This window comes from Pleurodeles waltl, chromosome 9 (genome assembly GCF_031143425.1).
Source record: "Pleurodeles waltl isolate 20211129_DDA chromosome 9, aPleWal1.hap1.20221129, whole genome shotgun sequence".
NCBI lineage: Eukaryota > Metazoa > Chordata > Amphibia > Caudata > Salamandridae > Pleurodeles > Pleurodeles waltl.
This window is the reverse complement of record NC_090448.1, coordinates 497,363,782-497,378,521: the sequence shown is the minus strand read 5'-3', so window position 1 is coordinate 497,378,521 and position 14,740 is coordinate 497,363,782. Positions and strand designations below refer to the sequence as shown.

General features: G+C 48.0%; 1 protein-coding gene across 3 annotated transcripts in view; it reads left to right on the top strand.

Moving 5' to 3' along the window:
• PPP1R36 (protein phosphatase 1 regulatory subunit 36) overlaps nt 1-14,740 on the top strand; it is a 284,578-nt gene that overhangs the window by 205,767 nt on the left and 64,071 nt on the right. The window lies entirely within an intron of this gene.

Here is a 14,740-nt window from a genome sequence, read left to right as displayed (position 1 = left end):
TTAGTCAGGGTAAGTCAGTTACACAATTTAAATTAATCTGTGCTCACCCTCTGGTAGCTTGGCACATAGCAGACAGGATTAACTCTACAGGCAATGTGTAAAGTATTTGTGCAACACACACAGTGACACAATGAAAACATCACAAAAAGACTTCACACAGGGTTTATAAAAATAGGTTATATATTATAAACACACTAAAACCCAAAACAATAAAAATCCAATGATACTTTTCAGAATATGAGCGTTGTTAAGTATGGAATTAACACAGTGCTTAAGCAGCACATAACATCATAAGGGTATTGACGGTCCTGCCAGCCTGGGGGGCAACGACTCAATTTTAATTTAGGGAATGTTAAGAATTACTTTCTCGCTGTGTCGGGCTAACAAAGTGCCGAAAAACAACATCCGATGACAATTTTTCGACTGGTTTCTCTGGACCAGAGTATTCCAGCAATCTCAGCTGCTCGTGAGTGTGCAGGATGGATACTGGGGCCTCAAAGGTACGTTTTCTGGAAAGCGGGGTGATGACGGGCCGTGCTGGGTGGTCATTGATGGTCAGGACTGGCCCGGCAGTCCGATGACAGAAAGGCACCCAGATGCCGAAAATCCTTTCTCAGCCGAGTCACTTGCCTCAAAGCTGCAGTGAACTGCTGACACAGGCACACAATGATGACTTCCGCTTTCTGGAGACGGTAGGGTGTGGCGTAGCCATCCCTTAGGCAGCCAATGAGGCAGGAAAGGCTGCAATGGAGGTTGTCGGCTCGCACAGGTGGAGTAGACCATGACACTGATCTAGGGCACCACAAAGCACGGATCGGGACAAGAGAAGCACGCAATCCGCTGCCGGACTCATGGGGGTCTGAGCCCTATGGCAGGGATCAGCAAGCTTAGTCTTTGATGGCCCTGAGACTTCAGGAACAGGGGGAAAGTCAGCACCCCTTGAGGAACACTTTTAGGCAAAGGTCCAGCTGTCCTTCAGCACACGCAGAGAGTAGCAGGCAGCAGGGCAAGAGCAGAACAAGGCTGGCCTTCAAGGTCAGCAGTCCAAGATGAGTTTTTTAGGCAGCATAGTAGTCCTTCTGGCAATGTGCACACATAGATCCAGCAGTGTGTATTTACAGGTCAAAAAGTGTCTGATTTTAGGGGGACAGGGACCCAGTAGTTCTACTCAAAAGTTCTTTGATGTGGGGGTGACTACAAAGGAGGGTCTTTGAAGTGCACAAAGATCCTTTCTTTCTAGTCCTGGCTTTAAACAGTCAGTAAGGGGTAATCAGCCCTTTGTGTGGGGACAGGCACTTCCCTATTCAGTGAAATGCCCACTTTCTAAAAGTGGCATTTCTAAAATAGTAATGTTAAATCCAACTTTACCATTAAAGAGGATTTATCATTACCATTCCAAAGATATGAAACATGACTCAGCTTCTCCTTTCTGATCAGGAATTACAGCTTAAAAGTATACTTAGGAACTCCCAATGCTGGCCTACGAGAGTAGTAGGCCTCACAGTAGTGAAAAACGCCTGTGGGAGTTTTTCACTACCAGGAAATGTAAAGCTTCAAAGTGCATGTCCTGCCGTTTACTTACAAAGCACCTTGCCCTATGAGCTACTTAGGGTCTACCTTAGGGGTGAATCCTATGTAATAGAAGGGGAGTTTAAGGCTTGCCAAGAGGTTTTAAATGCCAAGTCAAAGTGAAAATGCACACACAGGCTCTGCAGTGGCTGGCTTGAGACACGTTTACAGGGCTATTTAAGTGGACGTTACACAATCAGTGCTACGAGCCAACTAGTAGCAATTCATTTACAGGCCCTGGGTATATGGTATACCACTTTACAAGAGACGTATGAGTAAATTAAATATGCCAGTTGTGAATACACCAGTGTTACCATGTTTAGGGGAGGAGCACATGCAGTTTAGCACTGGTCATCAGTGGTAAAGTAATCAAAGTCCTAAGGCTAACAAAAAGATACAGCAAAAATGTCAGGTGAAGGCACAAAGTCTGGGGGAAGACCACACTAAGGCTGCCAGGTCTAACAGGCCCTATTTCACAACAAATACTAGAGGATTTATGGTGGTAATTGCATATAAGTATTGTTTCATTATTAAAGCCTTAATTATTTAACTCTTTTCACTCCCTATCTGAAAAGGAACTCCATATCCATATCTAAATGATAACATCTTTAAGGATCTTTCCAGCATTTCCAAGGCGGTACTCACTCGCAAGTGGAACTCAGGCCTCCTTTCCACCAATACTACTTCTGCCCAGAGTTCTCAAGAAGATCAAGAACGACTGGGTCCTAGTCATTCTTGTGGCTCCGGACTGGACTGTAGGGTATGGTATCCCGAGCCCTTGACCAAGGCCATCGATCTTCTGATCAGACTGCCCCTCCAGGAAGATCTTCTGTCGCAGCAGCAGGGGACGGTTCTCCATCCAAACCTGTCCAGTCTCTGCCTTCTTGCTTGGAGATTGAGTAGCAGCAGTTGACAGCTTTTGACCGTCCGCCCGAAGTCTGCAGTATAATCTTGGCAGCCACGCATCCCTCCACAAAACAAAACGGTATACACCTGTAGATGCAATACTTTTGTGGCATGGTGTCCAGATAAGTCTGTTGACCCCCCGCTCCTCTTTCCAAGGGTCTTTTGTTTGTCCTTTCTCTGGCCCAGCAGGGCTCTGCTCTGGGAACCCTCAAGGGTTATTTGTCTTCCATTTCAGCTTTTCGCTGATTGCCTGATCAACCCTTTTTGTTTAAATCTTTCATTGTTGGAAGATTTCTTAAGGGACTTACCCATCTTATTCCTCCTTCCCCATTCATAATGCCCCAAATGAGATTTGAACTTAGTTCTTACCTTTCTCATGTGTGCTCTCTTTAAGCCCCCTCACAACTGTCCACTTCGACTGCTAACTCTGAAAACAGTCTTCGTTGTAGCTATCACCTCTGCCCACAGAGTGACTGAGCTGCAGGCTCTTTCTTCAAAGCCACCTTTCATTTCTGACAAGGTGGTGCTTCATACCTGGGCCTCCTTTCCACCTAAGATAGTCATGCCCTCTCATGCAGGCCAATCCATCACTTTGCCTACTTTTTACGCACCCCCACATCCTTCCAAGGAAGAAGAGAGACTCCACTGCCTGGGCCCAAAAAGAATGTTGGTGTTCTATCTTGACCGTCTCAAAGAGTTCCGGGTGGATGATCAACTCTTTGTGGGTTATGTGGGTGCGAAGAAAGATTGGCTGTGCAGAAAAGAACCATTTCTGGATGGGTTGTTCTCTGCATTGAAATGTGCTGAGCACTGGCTAAAAAGCAACCTTCAGAGGGCTTGCTTGCTCATTCTACTACAGCAACAGCTGCAACCACTGCATTAGGAGGTGGAGTTCCAGTCCTGGACATCTGCCAGGCATCTACGTGGGTGTCCTTGCACATCTTTACCAAACTCTACTGCCTCGACAGTCAGGTCCGAAGGGACGGGTACTTTGTCCATTCGGTCCTGCAGGACTTCCTAGTATGATCTTGGTTTGCAGACCCTGCTCCGGGGATGGTATTGCTTGGGTATCTATTCTAAGGTAAGGAATCTACAGCTCAAAGTCTCTATCACATGAACAAGTTACTTGCCTTTTGAAACAAATTATCTGGTAGAGACATATTCTAGTTGCAGATTCCTCACCGACCCACCCATCCTCCCCACTCTGCACACTGATTTCGAGGGATAGGGGCTTCCTTTTCAGGGCCTTCGGTCGGGCGCACCAGGGTCAGTTTTCTTCATGGCTCTGCACTTCTGGCGTGGAAAGTCATGAAAAGAAGCTGATGTCAGTGCGCCAGGAAGGCGTCTATATATGACCCGAGGCGTCATATTCAGCGACCACAACGCCAACGATGGACACAGAGTCCACCTAACGGTGCGCAGGGGTTCTGCTTAAAGAAAAATCTCTGGATCCAGACGATGTCTGGGGAAAATTCTAAGGTAAGGAGTCTGCAACTAGAATATGTCTCCCAACTAATTTATTACCAAAGGTAAATAACTTGTTCACATGGATCCGGTCAGGGCATTTCAAAACTGTCCGTCTTCTCAAACATATCAAAATCTACAAAACTTGCTAGGATTTGACGAGTCCTACAGAATCTTCAGTTGAGATCTTTAAAATTAGTGCTCTAATTGTCACTTTATTGAGGACTTCATTTATTGAACTCAGATGGCAGAGAGAGCTTTCTGGGAATTAAAGCAACATTTCACCTCTGTACCAATTCTCTGCCATCCGGAAACTAAACTTATTTTTTTGTTAAGGCAGGTGCTATCAGATATGCAGTTCAGACACTATCATCCCAGAGCACCCAGATACTGGTTAGTTGGATACATTGATATTTTGCTCCCAAAACCAAGGCCAGCAGAGAGCATTTAATGATAAATAATTACTTGCCACAAAAATCTGCTTTTGATGAACACTACTAATCTGGGGATCGTTCTTTCATCACTGTTTTTACAGACCATCAATAATGTTTTCTAAACTTTACTTAAAATGCTGTTGTGGGGCTATTTTAGCCTTTTACATGGGCACTTTTATTTTTGCTCTGATCCTGAGGCCTGTGCCCTTTTATCCAGATTAACTTAATTTATTCCTTTTATTTAGCAAAAGCTTCATTTTAGTGGTGATGTGTTATTATTTTTATCAGCTACCCTTCCACGCAGAATTTGTTATTAGTTCTTGTGCGTGACATTTCATCTTGTGCTGAGCTCAAGGCTGTACGAGACGATACATGATTGTTTACTCAGTATTGCTGATCCAAAGAGTACCCTAAACAGAAAAGACGTTTTATCACGTCAGGGAAGTTCTCAGAACAAACAACATGTTTTATTATAAAAGAATAGACTGCCACTAACCAGGTTAGAGGGGACATTCCAGCCAGCCATCTTATGCTGCACCCTGTCATCACAGTTCTGCTAAATCCAGTGTCTTCTCTCCATCTATTTGGGAGGACTGCCAGCAGGCCAACAGACCTCATCGCTACATAATGCACAGGCATAGGGATCAGGTTTTCTTGCAAAGACTAAACTGGCAATGAGGGCCAACACTGCTGTTGCTCTCATGTAGATTTTTAGTAGTGCAAGTAAGGATTTCAGACTCAGTATTGTGAAAATATGGTAGGACTTTTCATCTGTTTTACTTTTCTAGTCACTACAATAAGTGTTGTGTTTCAGTGTCCTAAAAATCCCAATTCATACCTTTCTACATAGAATGCAGGTGTTTCAATAAATTTATTGAATGAAATCCTGCTTCTGTTTGTCTTTTGTATATCTGAGACTTGTACAACTGAGAGAAAGGGGTAAAATATTTTCCACCACAACTTTCCTAAGAAGTCACTGAGTGTCATACGTCAGGCTGCCACAAACCACCTTTACTCGTGGGTTTTGGTGAAGTGCTGCTAGCTAGCTGAAATGGTTAGGCCAACAGCTGTCAGACTGTACGGGATCAGACTTAGTCCCCCAAATGCAGTGGTGCTGCCGCCTAAATCCATCAGTCTTGTTCCCATGACAAGAGTCCTATGACAGAGTTTTTAGAATTGGTACAGGATAAATACGCCAACGTTCCATCACCTCATTATATCGATAGGTATGAGAAAAAGACTATCAATATTTGATGTTTCTTCCCCCTATCGGAGCATTAACTCTAAATCAGACGAGATGGTCTTTGCATTTTATGGATTTTGATTTCGTTCAGACATACGGCCCAGTTTGTTGGAATGGTACAGCTGATGCTTTATCTTGCATTGGAATTCCACCAATCAAGGAAGTAAAATCATGCAGTCAGTCATGAATGGGAAATCTAATAAGAATTTGTGGATCAGATTTCTGTCTTGTGCATATCACGTAATCATCTCTTTTGTTCCAGACAGTTTCCTCCAAGAGTTACTCTTGGAGCTGTGTTTCCTCTGACTCGGTCACACAGCCTGCATTATGCATGTCCACCTTTGCTTTTTATACAGACGGTGATTCCGAAATCACAGAGCAACAGTGATTCTAATTGCCCAAGTTTGGGTTAGAAGAACCTGTTATCCAGATGTGTTACATTTGCAGTGTGCAGCTCCAGTAAACCTGCCTCTCAATGAGGAACTCAATGGCAGAACCGAGGCAGTTTTCTATATTCCAAACCTTACATTGCACCTAGATGCCTGGAGCTACCTGCATCCCTTAAAAGTATTACAGGTTCCGTTAGGATCCAGAAAGCCTTCTACAATGATGGGCCATTTTAGCAGATGGTCATTTTTTTCGACTTAGTATAGGTATAACTCTCTAAATCTGAGACAGTCTATATTCTAGTTTGAGGCCAGTGTCTCTTGTAAAGAAAGGGTATGGAGCATCTACGATTTAAGGCTAATTAGCAGCTATTGCAACATGCCTTTTTTCTCATGATTAAGGTTCAGTTTACCAATAGGAGCAAAGTTAATTTTTTTAATCTTACTCATTAAATCTGAGGGCTTGGTCTTCAGGTATTGAAATTATTTTTTTGAGCTTGCTAAATGTGACAGAAAAAGCAGAATATTTATTTGTGGCATTCGTTAAAGGTTAGGCATTGCTATGCGTAGCAGAAAAATCTTCTTATTAATTTCTGAAGATGTTGATTACTGGAGTAAGTAATGATTTTTTTGCTGTCTTCATTGGGTGCTGAAATGCTAGATAAAGGCAGCAAAACAAAAGTGATGACTGGGGTATCCCTGCCATATGCAGCTTGCTTAAATACAGGTTCCTGCTTCCGTAGATATCTGTAGTGCTCATGAGAATTTGATGCACCCAGCATGTAGCTGGTGGGTTAGCAACAGCTGTCCTTGATCTGATATTTGGTTCAACAGTTTCATGGATGTGAGCTAGTATTCTCTCTCCATAGTCTGATCCTATTATTTTGTAATTATCTTCATCTCGCTCTGAGAGGGCCAAAATGGTAACGGTTGCTAGTCACTACACTTCTCCAATTGTTATTAAGCAATACCTACAAAATCAAGGGCCTGCAATGTCTGTTTCAGCTGTGAACGGAACAGTAGAAGTTGTACCTGCAGCTAACAAAAATGCTATTTTTAAAATTAGTTTTTTCCACCTTCGCTTATGAGTTTAAATCCAAAATGGCTGCTCAGACTAAGGTAGCCCCCACTCTGATGTTAAACATTTCTGTGATTTGGGACCATGATATATGCTAGTGTCATCTGTTCTAACAACTCGATGGCAAAAAGCCACAGCACCTCAGCTGGAGCTAATTGAGCCATCATCTAATAATGATAATGCTGTTTGTTTCTTGGAAAGAAGAGCAAGTGTGAGTGAGTGTAGACCTTGCTGTCACAATTTAGGATTACTTATGTGTGACATTTACATAGTATTAGTCAGATTATGTTTAACATTGTATTGCCTTGTGTGACACTTTGAGTGACCCTTTAGAGTGAAAAGAACCAAACAGTTATGTCTTAGGTGCATTTAATAAATTAGCCCACTTCTTTAAATAACTTAAAAGTTATAGGTGGTCATTAAGACATTGGCGGTGACTGTTAAAGTGGCAGTAATACCGCCAACAGGCTGGCGGTAATTACTGCCAAATTAGGACCATGGTGGTGATAACTCCCATAGACAGCCAATGTACCACACCATCCGCCAGGGCATTAACACCACTCACCATTACGGTAGCCATCAACAGCCAGGCGGAAGACAAGGTACTGCCCACCTTGACACAGCAAACCGCCATGATTTCTGGGCTTACCATCACAAAAAAAGCCTGGAGAAACTACAACACAGAAGACCAAAGACTCACCATCAGAGCCATACAGAAGATCAATGCCGCCATGGAACCGGAACTGAAAGTCTTCCCAATGCTTTTCTACGCCATGCTCCACTTGGAACACCAACGCTGACCATGACGGTGAGTGCAGCCACCTAGCACACAAGGGAGGGAGTAAAAGGAGAGTGACACGCACATGCACACGCACAACACACACCATTCACACACACGCCATACACACAATCAGCGACAGACAAAAAACAGTGTCATAGGACACACCTCATAATAATGCAAGGACAACAGTAAGGCAGAATTGAAAATGTATTCGCAAGCCAACAACCACCATAAGTACCGAAGTGACAAAAAATATACATGAACAATTGTCCAGAAAGGGCCAATGCCCAGTCCAAAGAACAAAAGGCCCACATGGCCACAGGGCACAGTCCAAGCCCCAACTTGATCCTGACATTCTGCGCACCAAACTGTGCAGGGGCAACATGGTGGAAGTGGGCAGGCACCTCAGGGAGAACAGGGTTGGGGAGCACCTCAGCTGTGGTGGGGAACTTTCCCACTGGTTCTGGAGGGGGCTCCATGCCTATTTCCCAGTGCTGGGGAGTGCAAGGTCACAGTCTCTGAGGTGGGGAACTCGCCCACTACTTCTTGAGGGGCTTCATGCCAATTTCCCAATGCTGGGGAGTACAAGGTCACAGTCTCGGAGGTGGGGAACTCGCCCACTACTTCTTGAGGGGCTCCATGCCCATTTCCCAGTGCTGGGGAGTGCAAGGTCACAGTTTCTGAGGTGGGGAACTCGCCCACTGCTTCAGGAGGGGGCTCCATGCCCATTTCCCAATGCTGGGGAGTGCAAGGTCACAGTTTCTGAGGTGGGGAACTTGCCCACTGCGTCTGGAGGGGGCTCCTTGTACAACAGTCCCTGGAGAGTGGGCTACATACCCTCTGCTGGAGGTGAGGGCTGCATTGTCTCTGCTGGGGGAGGTGTCCCCTGGGCAGCATCTGCAGGAGGTGAGGGCTGCATTGTCTCTGCTGGGGAGGTGTCTCCTGGGCAGCCTCTGCTGGAGGTGAGGGCTTCTTGCCTTTCATTGGTGGTTGAGTGGGAACCTCTCCTGTCATTGGTGGTTGAGTAGGAACCTCTCCCATCATTGGTGGTTGAGTAGGAACCGCTCCCATCATTGGTGGCTGAGTGGGAACCTTTCCCTTCCTGGCTGGTGGAGTGGGATCCTTCCCTTTCCTGGCTGGTGGAGTGGGATCCTTCACTTTCTTGCTTCCACATCTAGGAGCTGCCTCCACTGTTGCCGTGGACTGTTTGGCTGAGGTGCTGGGCTGCGTCATTGGGACTCTGCCTTTACGGGAAGGACAGGAGGGGTTGGAGGGAGGGAAGAGGTCAAGTTGGTCAAGGAAAAGCTTCTAAGGGACGGTGGAGCGGGATGAGGGAGGAGGGATAGGAGTGGAGGTTGAGGGAGTGGTTGTTGGAGGTGTATATCTGCTGGACTTGGGTGCAGGTGCATGGGCAGTGTTCTGATGTGAGGTGGATGGCTGTTGGGTGTCTGAGAGCATGCATTTGTGTCCCTTAGAAGGGGGGGGACAGACAGGGTGGGAGAGAACACAGGGGACGCGCAGATGGATGTTGTGGAGGTGTCTGCTAGTGAGATGTGTGTGCTGCTTGGTGTGGTGATGGTGTTGCTGGCTGTTGAAACAGTGCATGCAGGTGTGAGTGCAGATGTGACTGTGAGTGAGGAGGAGGAGGGAGAGACAGTGGAGGCAGTGGATGTTGTGTGTGCAACTGTCTGTTGTTTGTGTGAGTGCTTGTGGCCTGAAGTGTGCTGCCGGTGTTTGACTGTGCTACTCTTGGGTGATGTTTTGTGTGCATGGTTGTCTGTATGTGTGCATGGGATGGGTTGGGGTTGAGGAGACTGGGAAGTGGTAGTTGGAGGGTGGTCGGTAGGAACAGGGACCATGCCTGCCATCAGAGAGGAGGCCAGAGCCTGAAACGATCTCTGTTGGGCCACCAATCCACCTTGGATGCCCTCCAGGAATGCATTGCATTGCTGCATCTGGGATGCCAGCCCCTGGATGGCATTCACTATGGTTGACAGCCCTACACCGATGGTTCTCAGGAGGTCAATAGCCTCCTCACTCAGGGCAGCAGGGCTCACTGGGGAAGGGCCTGAGGTGCCTGAGGTGAAAGAGATGCCCACCCTCCTGGGTGAGCAGGCACGGGCAACTCGTTGGGGGGCTACGCTGGTACAGGGGGTGGCGGCTGTACCTGGAGCTGGGATGGTCCCAGAGGTGTCCGCCACCTCCAGGGAGCTCCCATCGGAGGAGGAATCCGAGTCAGTGTTGTCACCTCCTGTCTCTGCCGTGGTGGTCCCCTCGCCCTCTGTCCCACTGGTTCCTTCAGCGTCGGTGGACTCTGCCTCCTAGGTTCTGTGGGATGCAGCTCCCTCTGTCGCCCGTGCCCCTGCTCCTCCACCAGAAAATGCTAATGCACACATGGACAGGATGACAGAAGAAAAAAGGGGGGAGAGAGAGAGAAAGAGAAAGAGAAAGGGAACACTGAGTCAATTACAGCACCAACACCACAGTTAGCATACACATTACCATCACACACAGGGTTCAGGATTGAGCACTATGCACTACACTGACAATCAATTGGCTAGGTGCCACAGCAAGATGAGGGCCAAACACCACCAACTGCAGCCCTCCTGGGACCGACTAAGCCCTGTCTGACATGGAATACATCCTAGCTAGGTTACCTGAATTTGCTATACACCCATTACCCTTGAGCTGGGTCACTCTGCAATGTCTGACCTGGCATTAAGGGGCACCCAATTGACTCACACCCACCACCCGGATCCCATGCGGCCTATACTGTACTCACCCCCTTGTGGCTGCTGTGATGCCCCCAGGCGCCCACCCAGATCTGTGTAGGCCACCACCAGTATGCGGGCCATCAGGGGGGTCAGGTTCCAACGGGCACTCCTTCATCGTTGGGAGGCCATCCCCAGCTGGGCCTCCACGGTCTTCCGTGCCCAGCGTCTCAGGCCCTCCTGCCTTTTCCTACAGTGGGTGCTCTGCCTGCTGTAGACCCCCAGGGTCAGCAGGTCCTTGGCGACGGCATGCCACAATCCCTTCTTCCAATGGGCGCTGACCTGCAGAGGTAATACAGATGGGAGGACACCATTACACATACAATCCAGCCTGTCACACATATGGCCCACGAATCCCATTTGCGTTTCCATTGGCACACACATCACCCGGCGCCCACTATGTACACTACCAACAGACATACCACCCCCCCCCCCCCAAATGACACAATGCTTGCACACACATCTCCATGCAACCTTGCCACATGCATCGTGCCCAGGTTGTACTCACCTGTTTGTCTGGAGGCCCACACAGCAGTCTATACTGGGGTAGGACCCCTTCTACCAAATGCTCCAACTCCTCCGAAGTGAAGGCAGGGTCTCTTTCCCCGGTCACACGGGCCATGGTAGGTTCAAGACACAGGTCACAGCAGCACACGCAGTGTAGGTATTGTCCTGTGAGAAGTCAGGAATTCAGGTGAGGATTTAGATAGAAAATGGCTGTCACATCTGCGGTGGTGTACACCGTCACAGCCTCCGTTGATCCCCATTGGTCACTGTACTCAATAGAGCCCCATATTAGTCAATGAGGAATTTCACGGCGGTGCAAGACCGCCTTCCGCCACGAAGCTCAACATCTGCAGAGTTACCTCACTTCCACCTGCCCCTAGATACAGGACAGGCAGTCGCCATTTAATGGTGGTGGACAACATTCAGATAATCCATAACTGGATGACTGCTGAAGATTGCATGTACATTGCCATTCCCACTGTCCCATCACATTAATGGTCTATGTACACTGAGGTGGTGGTTCCATTGTTCAAATTGTGATTACTCACCCTTGTGTCTCTTAGATACCTACCACTGAGGATGAATAGGAGGAGGAGACAAGCCCCCGTGTACATACCCCTTGTGGACTTGGCTACACTGGAGGACAGGCACATAATACTCACCCGTAGACTAGACAATCACAGAGCTGTGTGCCCAATTGAAGCCTGATCTGCTATCCGTCATCCCACTGGGATTCCCCCCTCTTGTGCAAGTTCTATCAGTGCTCCATTTCCTGGCAACTGGTTCTTTCCAAGGGTGAGTGGGCTTGGCAGCAGGAATGTCACAGCCAATGTTCTCAATTGTGCTGGCAAGGATTCTGTCTGCCTTGGTCAAACACATGTGCAGCTACATTGCTTTCCCCCAGGTGGATGATTTGGCCACTGTGAGGGCAGGATTCAATGAAATGGGAAATATACCCAATATTTTTGGGGTGATTGATGGAACACATATTGCATTTGTCCCCCCCCCCCCCCCCCCCCCTGCCAGAATGAATAGGTGTTCAGGAATCGGAAGAGTTTCCACTCACTCAATGTACAAATGGTGTGCCTGGCGGACCAGTACATCTCCCACGTCACCCAGTAGCCTGGGTCATGCATGACGCCTTTGTTCTGAGGAATAGCAGCATCCCAAATGTGAAGGCACAACTACAGAGCCACAGAGTATGGCTAATAGGTGAGCCTGAGTGCCCACCCAATGTATGTCAGTGTATGCCTTCTGGTGTTAACTCCATACAATTGTGTAAGGCTAATGTTTGTTCCTAAATTCTTGCAGGTGACTAAGGCTACCCAAACCTATTGTGGCTCCTGACCCATGTGAGGAATGCCAGAACAGCGGCTGAGAATCATTACAATGATGCACATGGGCCAACCAGGAGAATTATCTAAAGGACCTTTGGCCTACTGAAGGACAGGTGGATCCCTGTGATATTCACTCAAGATTTGCTAGATAGTAGTGGCATGCTGCATGTTGCACAACCTGGCTCTCAGACAACATGTGCCTTATCTGCAGGAGGAGGAGACTGGAAATGCCCCTGTGGCAGCAGTGGACCCTGAGGACAGTGAGGATGAAGAGGCAGAGGATGAGGATGTGGACAACAGAACATCAGTCATACGTCATTACTTCCAAAGACACACACCTGAGACAGTGTAACTGACCATTCCTCTGACTATTGTTTTATCTGTGTGCCTGTACCAGGATGGCATTCACTTCCTTTGCATCTCAACTTACTGTCACCTATTGCTTCTCATTTTGCAGATGTTGGTGATATTACAAAGGTGTGCTGATGTGATGACTACAGACAGCTACATGTCATTAATTTATGCTATCACAGTTTTCAGATCACTTGCCCATAATGTGACTGTTTCCATAAATACACATTTTCATCACATTAAACACTATCAGTCAAGTTGTGTTCAAGGGTGTTTATTGTAGTGCCAACAATTGACAGAAAAGTGCAATGGAATGGGGTGATGGTAGACGAAAGTCAAGGGAATTGTTCCATTCTGTTTGTAGCACAGGTCAAGTGTCCAAGAGGCCATAGGCAGGGGAGCAAAGGCTGTTCATAGTGGCAAGGTGACCGGGTGGGACACAAGGGGGACATTCAGGAGGGTCTTATTTCCTGGCAGTGGTCTTGGTCTTGGCAAGTGTCTCTGGCTTCTGTCTGGAACGTTTACGGTGTGGTTCACCTTCTGCAGGGGAAGGGGTGCTGGTGGCCTGTGGGTCCTGTGGCAGGGCCTCCTGCCCACTAGTTGCAGCAAAAGTGGAGGGCTGGTCATTAGGCTGGCTAGTGGCAGGGGCCCGCTGGTGTGCTGTCCATTCCCTCATGATGTTGGCCATGTCTGCCCTCCTGCCCCCCTGCTATGGAGATCATGGTGGTGTTGAGGGCCTGCAAATCCTCCCTGATCTCCTGATGGTGTTCCTCCTGCAGCCGCTTTTTCTCTTGCATGTTGGTAAGGATCTGGCCCATCGTGTCCTGGGATTGTTGGTAAGCCCCCAGTACATTGGTGAGTACGTCCTGGAGAGTCGGTTCCCTGGCCCTGTCCTCCTCCTGGCGCACAGCGGTCCTCCCAATGTCCCTGTTCACCTGTGCCTCCGTCCCCTGAACGGTGTGCCCACTGCCACTGAACCAAGGTTCCTGATTGCCTTGGGGGTGAGGTGTGGACTGTGGTCCCTGTACAAGTAGGCACACTGCTGATTGACGTGTCCTGGGGACAGAGATGTGGGGACATTGGGTGGGTGCTGTGGTGTGGTGTTGGATACTGATGGGGAGGCTCTGTGGTGGACTGTGAATGGGCTGGGGTAGACGACTGACCAGTGGTCCTTGATGGGCCAGGTAGTTCATCCAGATGTCCAGAGTTACTGTCATCACTGGGGGCATCTTCTGTTGGGTCACTGGGTAGATGTGGCACCTCCTCTCTGCTGAGATTGGCACCTGTGGGGATGTAAGTGATATATTATGCTACATGTCTGTGACAAATTGTACATCCCTTGTTTCCCCTCTATCGTTGTGTTGCCCTGCCACCTTTGTTTGTGTATGGTGATGTATTGTGGGATTTTTAGTTCTCCATGCTGTACATGCATTTGTGATGGGTGTACATGCAGCGCTGGGAGGGCTGTCCATGCATTGGTATAGCATGCAGGGCTAGGCATTGGGGTTAGTCATATGTGTAGGTGCAGTGTGTGGGAAGGAGTGGAATGACGGGGGTGAGGGGGTGTGTGGCATGCAGGTATAGGGGGTGATAAGTAGTAAATATTGACTCACCAGTGTCCAGTCCCCTGGCTACTTCAGTGAGTCCCTTAGGATGCAGTATTGCCAACACTTGCTCCTCCCATGCTGTGAGCTGTGGGGGAGGAGGTGTGGGTCCACCGCCAGTTCTTTGAATGGCAAGCTGGTGCCTTACTGCCACGGAATGTACCTTCCCCCGTAAGTTGCTCCACCTCTTCCTGATGTCATCCCTTGTTCTTGGATGCTGTCCCACGGCGTTCACCCTGCCCACGATTCTCCGCTATAGCTTCATCTTCCTGGCAATAGATATTTGCTGTACCTGTGCACCTAAGAGCT